Genomic DNA, 10,678 nt, shown 5'->3' with positions numbered 1-10,678 from the left:
TGTTTTTAGTTCTAAAAAAAAAAAGACTCATAAATATAAAATCATTCAAAAATTATGGTTTACTTATATTAGATTCCTCGTTTTTTACATTGATGATGCCGAAAAAATCACCAGTGAGTTGCAAGCATTCCTCAAACCAAAGCAATACCTGCAAAAAGAAAATAGAGAACCTAAAAGAGAGCACCGGTGTGGTGCCGGCCAAAAACCCTCCGAAGGTCAAGTTAGAATTTTGTTTTTTTTTTAACCCTAGAATGCCAGAGTTAAGAATATTGTGCGTACCTTCATATCTAGGGTTTCTGGGGTATTTATATTAGGTAGAATTGCCTTTCTTTTAGGATACAACTTCCCCCTCAAGTTACTTTCCATATAGGAGTCTTCTCAAACGTGTGTCGCAAGAAGTCCAAGCATGCACGCTTGCGTGTGGATAAAGCAAAAGTTGATTTAAAACATATCAAATGACATACAACCTGGAATCTTCAATTAATATGTACATGACGGATACTCAGCCAAATTTAACCGTCATAGTCGCGTCACCTACGGTGTCGATCCGTCTACATGCTCTCCGTCCCTTCGAGTTCTATGGGAATACCCATCTCCTATTTTTATCCCCTTCATACACTAAATTAACTCATTTGGTACAAAAATTAAAAAATTTAGATTAGATGGGATACATATTGCAAAATTAAACTTTAATTGAAATCTAATTTTTACATTGAATTAACTCACTTAGCACAAAAATTTAAAAACTTAGATTAGATGGGACACGTGGTGCAAAATTAGATTTTAATTGAATTCCAATTGAAATCTAATTGGATTTTCTTTCAGTTTTATCTATTATTATAGATATAGATAGATTATTAAATGGGTCATTTGTATTGACCTTTACAAGACTTGTTATTTAAATGGGTTAAACGTGTCATGTCGGGTTGACCTATTTAATAAACAAATTGTGTTAGGATTGATGATTCTTAACATGTTTACTAAACAAGTCGGGTTCAGGTCAATCCATAAAGCCGAATACTCACAGCTCAATACGACACAAATCCGATCCGTGAACATGAATTGCCACGCCTAGAGTCAAGCATTCAGTTATTCATGATAACATAGTGATTTTAGTAAAGTCAACAACTCAATTATATAAACAAAGTAGGAGTTCAAGTGTTTAAAGAATGACTGAAAATTTTCAACTACATATGAAAAGAATTATTTTTTTGTTTTTTTAGAAAAAGGTAGAATGGTAGATAATCTTGATAGACTAATATGACATCTGAGAGCAAAGTTTGAAAAGATACATCGGACTCATTCTCTCCAAACAACTTTGATTTTTTTTTTTTACCAATTTGAACATGACAGCAAATTTTTGTAGTGTAATATAGTTCATGAGAAGACGTTACTTCTAAGAATACTAACATAGAGAAATCCCAAAGCTTGCAGGCTTGCAACTTCAACAATCCTTCACACAAAGACAAAACAGTTGCTATCATAGAATCCTTAACAGCCCAGCTAAAACAACCAGTCATGACCATGCACCTGGACAAACAAAATTGAATCCCCTCCCCATTTCAGGATTGGTTGCCATTTGGAAGACTCTATAAACATCTGGCCTTATTTTTCAACTGTCGAGGCTTTCCTTTATTCTGAACTGTTCGCTACCCTGCACATAAAAATCAAGCTTTTACTATACATGACCACATTAGTTGCAGGTAAAGGGTCTCCCTTCACCGTTGCCACGTTCCTATAAGTCCAAACAAATAAAACCCCTTTTACATACTTTAAATTAAAGCAAACCAAATTATACGTAAAGGACAAGAAGGGAAAATATAAGAATTAGAATTCTAATTTATTCATTTTGAATTACCTGTCAATATGTCATTCCTTTTATTTCTAATCAGCTTGCACTTAGGATTTCTAAAATGAGGACAACCCATAAGCATAATTTTGAAGGGAAACATGGGATAAAACAATAAATTAATAATACCTTTGGCAGTAAAAGCTTTCCAGCCCATGAAAGTATATTTGACTAGGACATTAGCCACAACTTTCAGAGAACCTATGCAATTTCATTAGACATCCCTTTGGGAACATCAAATAAAATTGGAACCATATGTATATGCTTAGATGTTTATAAAGGTGTATTATCAATTCACTATGAAATGTAACAGAGGAAAAAAAATAAAAAGAAATAAATATCTAACTAACAAAATGCAGAGGAAAAAGATGTTTATGGGAGAAATGAAATTCAAATAATATTAAGCTCACCCATGCCTCTGCACGAGCATCACATGGGATGATCGGGTGAAAGACATTTTCCTAACACTGCAGAATAATGGTAGCATATGGCTAAGGCCATTTAGTAATATTACTAAGGACAAAGAATTAATTCTATGGTGGATTTGTCAAAATTCACTTCCAATAAAAAAATATTAAGGTTGTAGCCTAAGGCTACAACCAATTTTGTAACTAAACTTTGTCTTATTACTAATCAATACTATCTATTATTCACAATATTTATTGGTTTCCATTAATGAAATTTGAACTTTTTGAACTTTGACTTCAATTGCAATCATAAATTCATGATGCCTGCCTCTTGCATCTTCACCTAATTTATTGATTACTATAACTAACATTATTAACTTTCCAAACTTTGTCCTCAATTACAAATATAAATTCATTGAGTTCTAGTTCATTCTTTCTTGCCATTCTTTGTTCATTCTAGTCAAACTGCTAGGAGTGTCATTGACAACTCTAATTAAACATATGGTGAGCAATCCATTTATAAATGTACACTGAAGAGACAAAGATAATGCAGCAACAAATAGAACTTGAATTAAGAAGAAAGACAATGACAATGACTTACATGTAATTCCTGCCAATTGCTTAGCTCTTCATCGCATTCCTTGTACTGACTTCACTCACAATATTTACCATGGGCCATAAATTCAAGGACTCTTTCAAACCCTCAAAAGGAATGATGCTGTTGTTGCTACACTAAACCATAGTACCGTTGAGATCTTCAATGTCTTTCTTGTATACCACACGCAACCCGCATTTCTTCACCATGCCCGAATATCCGTTTTCAATTTTAATTCCAATCTCACGGAATCCATTTGCATCACATTCCCACAGTATTTTTTTGTCCTCCTCCGAGAAGTTTTGAGGAAGCAAATACAGCAGCCAAATATGATATGATGAAGAAACCATCTTTTCCTTAATGGCTAGTCCAAAAGACATATCTTTTCCATTGACACTAAACTAGCACGAAACATTACTGAAACCTTGACGTGGAAGAGTACAAAAGACAACGCAAACAGCAATCCCAATCCAGTCATTACACAAATGAGAAAAAAGTTCCATTATATTCACTTCATCCCCCACACATTGATGGCTAAACCACTTCAGAATTTCACTTCCAAGAAAAAGAATATCATAACTACCATCATGATACTTATGAGAGAGTCCCTAAAACATACAAAGCAAGATGTTTAGAATCGAGAGAGAGAGAGAGAGAGAGAGAGAGAGACCTAAGGGGACTTTTTTATCACCGCAAAAAACAAATCAATGAAGCCTTGATTGTCACTCAGTTTGCTGCAATTTGAAAGTGTGAAAATTGGCTGAAATGAAGAATTTGGTATCAGTAGATCTGGTAACATTTCCAATTAGGAGCAACCAAATCCATCAATATAACCTATATTTAAAGGAAGCTTTGGAAGGGATTGAAGACTTGTGCAATTATCCACCCTCAAAACATTCCGAACGGATAGTTCAACAATGCTTTTCGGAAGGCAACCAAAATTATTTCCACTTAGATCTAAATATTCTAAAGAGAATAAGTAGCCAATATCATTGGGGAGTTCCTTGAGATTGCAATTACATAATTCCAATGTGGTCAAAAAAGAAAAACCAAATAGAGAAGACAATAGCAAGTACATGGAATCGGAACTTCTCGACAATGGATAAAAAAGGAGAAGCTGAAATCCACCAAAAGCTATTTTTTTTAAAGTTTCAAAAATGGCATTAGAAGAAGGCATCTGTCCGTTCACATCAAAACTTTCACCACACCCCAAGTTCTCTTGTAGTTTTGAGCAACCGGAAAGATTGAGATCTTTAAGCCACGTCATCCTAAAAAAGGTGCTGGGAAGGGACATAAGATTTTTACAATCGCTTACATCCAATGAAGCAAGGCCACTCAAATTCCCAATTGACATGGGTAGTTTTGTAATAGCAGTGCCATCTAAGTAAAGTTCTATTACACGTCCCATATTCTCCCCAAATTCTGGAATTGTTTTAATTTTTGAGCAATTGGAAAGAATAAGGATCTTTAGAGACTCCATCTCAAATTTTCTCGGAAGACTTTTGAGATTGTAACAACCATTTAAATTAAGAACAGTAAGCTTTTTCAACATCTCCCAAGACTGTAAAAAGCCAAAAGAAAAAATAATTTTTAACTTCAAAAACCTTATAGTTTAATGAAACTATTGAAAGAAAAGTTGTAGAAGGGTATATATTACCTTTGTTCCTGTCCAAAGTTGTTCAATGTTGTTAAAACACGTGAAGTTCAATCAACTCATTTGGTTGGAAACTTGTTGGCAAAGATTTTGAAGGGTACCCATACCAATTAAAAAATCTTAAGCCATTAGGAAGATTTTTGGGATCATACATGAGGCAAGGATCTTCAATTATGAGGAGTTTCAGATGATTCATTTTTGAAAATGATTCAGGATTCCAATGTGCCCTTTTTGTTCCTAGAAACGGTAAGACGATGCCTTGAATTGCCTCTGTTCCCTTATAATCATGAACAAAATGGATTAGTGAATTGTAAAATATATAAATGCCAAAACCTTTATGTTAAACTATGTTGAATTAATTAGGTATATTCTTGGGTTCTATCAATAAGCTCTTACCGTATTATTTTTCAACACATTGTCAATATCTTTATACAACCACAATCTACTACGCTTCTTAGGTTGGTCTTTTGGGCACTCTTTACGAACTATATCTCGGCCCATTTCTTGGAGTAAATCATGCATCCACAATTGATTGTCTTGCAACTTGATGAGAGATTTTTCAATAAGAGTACTTAATCCAATTTTAGGGTGAATCTCAAGACAATCTAATATTGGAATAACAGTTTCTTGATTTTTATGATTAAAGAAGCATGCAATATTCAAGAAAATTTCCTTCTCTGTTTCATGTAGTCCATCAAAACTTATTTGAAGTACATTAAGAATTTTTCTTTCAGGAAATTCTCTAAACCTATCTAATTCACTTTTCCATTCAAAAGTACTTCTTCCATTCAGAAGGAAACCCAAAACCTCAATGGCTAAAGGAAGGCCACTAGCATAATATACAAAGGCTAGGGATAACTCTAGATAATCTTTAGTAGGATGCTCTTTGTCAAAAGCTTTCAAATTAAAAAGATGAAAAGCTTCATCATTACTCAATACTTCAGCCTCATATATTCCATCTACTTTTTGTGTTGTTAGCAACTTCACATCTCTTGTTGTTATGATAACTCTACTACCTGGACCTAACCAATCATGCTTCGCACCTAATTTGTTCATCTGGTCTAATTCATTTACATCATCAATAATGAGAAGAATCTTTTTGTGACGTAACCTATTCTTGATCATGTAAACTCCATTATCAACATCTTTTACATTCACGTCTCTTAGAATCAAAAGATCATTCAAAAGTTTTTGTTGTAACTGAAGTATGCCAAATTTTTCACAAACTTCCTTGACATTAGCAACAAAACTAGATGCTTCAAATTAATTAGAAATCATACAGTAAACAACTCTTGCTAGAGTTGTTTTATCCATTCCTCCTGTTCCCTTAATTCCTATAATGCGAACACCATTTGACTCTAGAGCTAAATGTGACATCAAATTCTCAATTCTGGAACTTGTTCCTACTAGTCCCTCGGTAGCTACAAAGAATGTATAACTTGGTTTATTTATTATCACTTGCACAATATTGTCAATAACTTCTGACTTGAGCCTACAATGAAAAGAGAATAATAAGTAGTGAGTTTAAACCTCCCATGACAAGACCCAAATTAGAAAATTTTGCAGATATATAGGATTTAGTATGGTTGATTAAAACTGAAATCCCAACAAATAAATGTATATACAACCTATAATGTAAATATGAATGTATTGTTTTAGTTTAGTTTCATTCCTTAAGAAACCTAGGTTTAATTTGAGACATATGCAATATATACTCTATATTAAAATTTTGAATATTAGCTGGATTAAAAAAATAAAATCTAATTTCATGCTACATATGTTTCCATGCTTGGGTGGGTTTTGAGTCTGATAAGTTTTCGACCTAGGATAGTATAAGCAACACCAGGATTTTTTCCCCTTCGTTAACCAAAAAAAAAAAATTTTGAGGAAAAAAGAAGATATTTTGAATGTAAGATTTGCTTTTTTATAACACAATGTTCTCCTAAACAAAAGTTACTTAGGGATTTACTTAGTTTAACTGGTAAAGTCTATTATCGTTGAATAAAAGATTTTGGATTTGATCCCCGTTTACCCTAAAAACCAAATGGTGTCTTAGTATGATGATTAAAAAAAAAAATTAGGAACAAATGTCATATATTAAAACTATATAAAAATAAGAGTAATATTACAGTCATAAAATATTTAACAACATTTTTACAAAATGTTGATTTGACCGACCTCTTATTGGTTTTCATCTACGTCCACCATTAATATCACTTTTTTTTCATTTACTAATAATCACTCACCACATTAGCAGTTTGTAATAAAATTTGTAAAATAGTTCATACCTCTAGCATTATTATATAAATAAATAAATAAAAACAAAGGTCACTGTGTGTTTCATTGCATTTAATTGAGTGAAATATTGCCTGTATGGAAATAATAAATGTCTTATAAAATGATGAAAAGGTGAAGAACACCTTTGGCTGAAATGATAACTTGTGTTTCTTTATCTTTATGACAGTTGGGACTTGGGAGTGCAGTTATATTTTTTTTTCTCCTATTTGTTAGTGAGAATTTTTGTGAGCAATTCTATGTTCATAATATTTTCACAAAAAATTTTAGGTGGAAAGTTATTTCTCGTTCCAATCTAAGCCCACCATTAAAATAAGGCAACACAAACACGACCCGTTTATTATACAGGTTAGCCGTGTCGACTCGAATATGACCTAAACCTGTTTAGTCTCAATCCATGACCTATTTATAAAAAGGTTAGCTATGTTGGATTCGTAAGTCATGTCAGATTTTACCACCTCTAAATATAAGTAGTAATAAGTACTTTACATTCTTGTGGGACATATCAATTCTTTTTATTTTTTTTAGAATCAGGACATTTCAATTCTAAACATTGTATTCTTTTTCTCATAAATACAAAATATTGTATTCTAAAAGTGCGCATTTTTATGGAATAAAAAAAAGTGTGCGTTTATATAAGCATGCTGCTTTTTCTTTGAGAGAAATATAAGCATGCTGTTGATTCGCTTACTTGCTTATTTGTTGACTACTTGGGCTTTGAGTTGACTGAAATTAAAGATTAAGTTTAAATACAAGTCAAATTTTACAATTTTATTCACAACTAATGAGTTAACAAGTTATAATTCATGTATAATAAAATTGAGGCTAAAAGTGTTCATTTGTGAATGCGATGTTATACCAATTATAATCTCTCACCTCAAATCTTATGATTTTTTTTTTGTTCTGTTTGTATTATTGTTGGATTGAAAATGGATTAAATATTTGTCTTCGCAATAATCTTTTAAAGCCTTAAAATTCATCATTCTTAGGACTTTTTTTGTTGTTTTTGAAGATTTATCATTCTTAGGATCTTAGTTGCTTATCTTGTTTGCATTATAGTGCACTTAATTTGAAATGAATCCATTTTATGATTCATATAAAGAGTTAAATATTTAAAAATATATCTAGTGTTATATCATTTAAAATTTTATATAACATGACATCGTGTATACTGTCAAATCTATCTATAAAATTTATTTCTTCTCATTTTCATGCTCACATAAATATCTTTTATTTCTTCTCCTTTTCACTCACTCCTTAAAAAAAATCACTGTCAACTCATTTTCTTCTTCCCCAATTCGTTTTCCTTTTATTTTGTTGGTGAGATAACACTTTAGGTAGCCTCGAATTAAGTAGTCAATACAACATATGGAGAAACTACTTAACATAAAAGCTTAAGCTAATAGATAAGCTCTAATTGACAAGTGAATTTTTGAGATTGCAAATCAGGGTGGGATGACTGGTGCTTTAGATGTATTAACAGATAAGCATAAACTCTTTTGTATTAAATGATACCACATCATTTATAATAAAATTCAATAAACAAAAGGCATGTGTGCAAAAATAATTATCCATTAACACATGTATTTTATTTGTTAGTGGGGTAATTATTTTTTGCAGACGTGTCTTTTATTTATTGAATTTTGGTATCACTCTAATAATATTATTTGATACCAAATACTTTCTTGGAATGACAAGTGGGTCACAAGTAGAGCTCATGCCTTCTACTAGCTAGCTATCCTTTATATTATAATTATTGTTTTTAGTTTTATTTTTAATTTTTTCTTAAGGAATTGGTGTCCTATTTTATTATCTGACTATTTCACTTCATTCTCATGAGATATCCCTAAAACCGTATGGAAAAATAGTATAATGAATTGAACCTATAGCCTTCAAGTCATTTTACGCTATTTCAAAACAATTGACTCACCATTTGGATATTGACACGAGGGTTTACTATTAGTATAGTTTTTCATAATGATTTCATTCTTTAAGGAATAATTTTCAAATATATTTCAATTGGAATAATGTAAAATATACTTAATACTAACCACATCACACAAGTTACATGCATTCTCAAGGGGTTTTTTTTTTTTTTTGTATATTAATTTAAATTTCATGAATTTTTATTTATTACAACTATGAAATTATACGTTCACCAATCATCAAAAGAACTGGGAATATGATGAGACTCCGTGCTCAAAAGAAGAAAGAAAAAAAGAACATTCCCATACTTGATAATGACTTCAATATTATTTTGGTGTTCATTTTCTTGTGTTAGGACACATCTCACTTCTGACAATTTTCGTAATTGATAAAAGCAGAAAATTCATCGGACAAATATATAAACATTAAATTGGAACAAATGAAAAATTGTGAATTTCAAAATTAAATAATAGAGGCTGGCAATGAGTTCAGTATAAGTACACTGAAAATTCTTATAACAAGCCTTAGCATGGGTACCAGTGCACCGCCCATTATCTTGTTGGAACTGCAAGCGTGTTGTAGGATTTCTGATTGGGACACTGTTTTATTTGATCTATTATGTTGTTCGAACTGCAAATGTAATTGACGCAATTACTAGCTTTTTAGGCATATGGAATTGGGCAATTGAATTTTTAGGCAAACCATTTGACGTGCTTTTAGGATTGGTCTCCCTTACCAAATTTCAGAGGCTTCTCCCACTTTTTTTTATGCAAAAATTCCAAATAAAAAAAAAACACCGCATTTTCATTTCAATTCACAAACCCATCATTTCCGCCACCTTCTATCATGTCAGTGGACTCTTTGTTCTTGCCACCCTCTTTCTTTGGGCTTGGTGTACTTGGAGTTGGAATTTTCTTATCTTGACCATTGTCTAGCCCAAACTTGAGTAGGTACTCACGATTCTTCAAAAGTGTTATCATTGGGTTTATGAGCTACTTACCTCGTAGGGACTATAAATACCTACTTACCTCAATTTCTTGCTTTACAAACTCCCTCCAGACAATTCGCACAAGCCTTAATGCTAGCTTTCTTGGTTGTAGAGGCTACCAGATTCACCATTAGATTTCCCAGTTTCCACACTCCCAAGTATTAGGGTTTGTTGATAGTGGCCTTTGACAGTTAGGGATTCATTATAATGTTACTTTTAAATTTCTAGTATATTATTATTATTATTATTATTAGGGTCGTAGTCTAAATTCTATATGAACCATGCAATTGTCTTCTGTATTTATTTATTTTGTGGTATTGACTTCGTTTTTAGCGGGCTTAGTTTTAGTGGTACTGAAAAGGGCAAACCAGAAAAACTAAGGTGTCATTTCATTTTTGTTATAGAGCTGCCGGTGAGCCCATTTCTAATCGAATTTGGACACATGGTGAATCAACACAAGATCCCAAACATGAATAAACCATAGACTGAGAGAAGCTTGTTGCATACGTCTGAACACAATAATTTTTCAAGGTAGAGGTCTAGAGAGAGCAGCTTCTTATGCAATAACATCCTTGTGCACTAAATCAACTCAAACCCTGTGTTGCTATTGTGAAGATTAGTTAACCCTTCTAAACTTCAAACATTTGGTAGGAGTATAAAATTGAAGTTTTAAACAGTTTTATTCTGACATGAGTTGGTAGCTTAAACTTCACATAACAAAAACCATGTATACTATCGCTATACTCTCAGATCTCCAACAAATAAATGCCAGACTGGCTGCTGTCAGAGAAGCTCTATAACCAAGCTAGAAGCCGGGGATTTGATAGAGAAGTAATCCTAGCATACAAGAAGCATGCCAAAGCAATGATAGACTACTAAGCCCATGGACTTGCTTAGCACTAATAATGGCAGACCTGGACTACAATAGAGTAGAGGGGTTCATTTTTCGCGAGTATATGACTAA

The 10,678-nt window shown here is 32.4% G+C and overlaps 1 pseudogene; it reads right to left on the bottom strand.

Moving 5' to 3' along the window:
* Window positions 1-2,877: 2,877 nt before the first annotated feature.
* On the bottom strand, window positions 2,878-9,706 carry LOC142620676 (disease resistance-like protein DSC1; annotated as a pseudogene).
* Between the last annotated feature and the right edge of the window lie 972 nt (window positions 9,707-10,678).

The sequence above is a fragment of the Castanea sativa genome, chromosome 12, assembly GCF_040712315.1.
Source record: "Castanea sativa cultivar Marrone di Chiusa Pesio chromosome 12, ASM4071231v1".
NCBI classification, from domain to species: Eukaryota; Viridiplantae; Streptophyta; class Magnoliopsida; order Fagales; family Fagaceae; genus Castanea; species Castanea sativa.
Note: the sequence above shows the minus strand (reverse complement) of the source record. Positions and strands in the feature narration are given on the sequence as shown.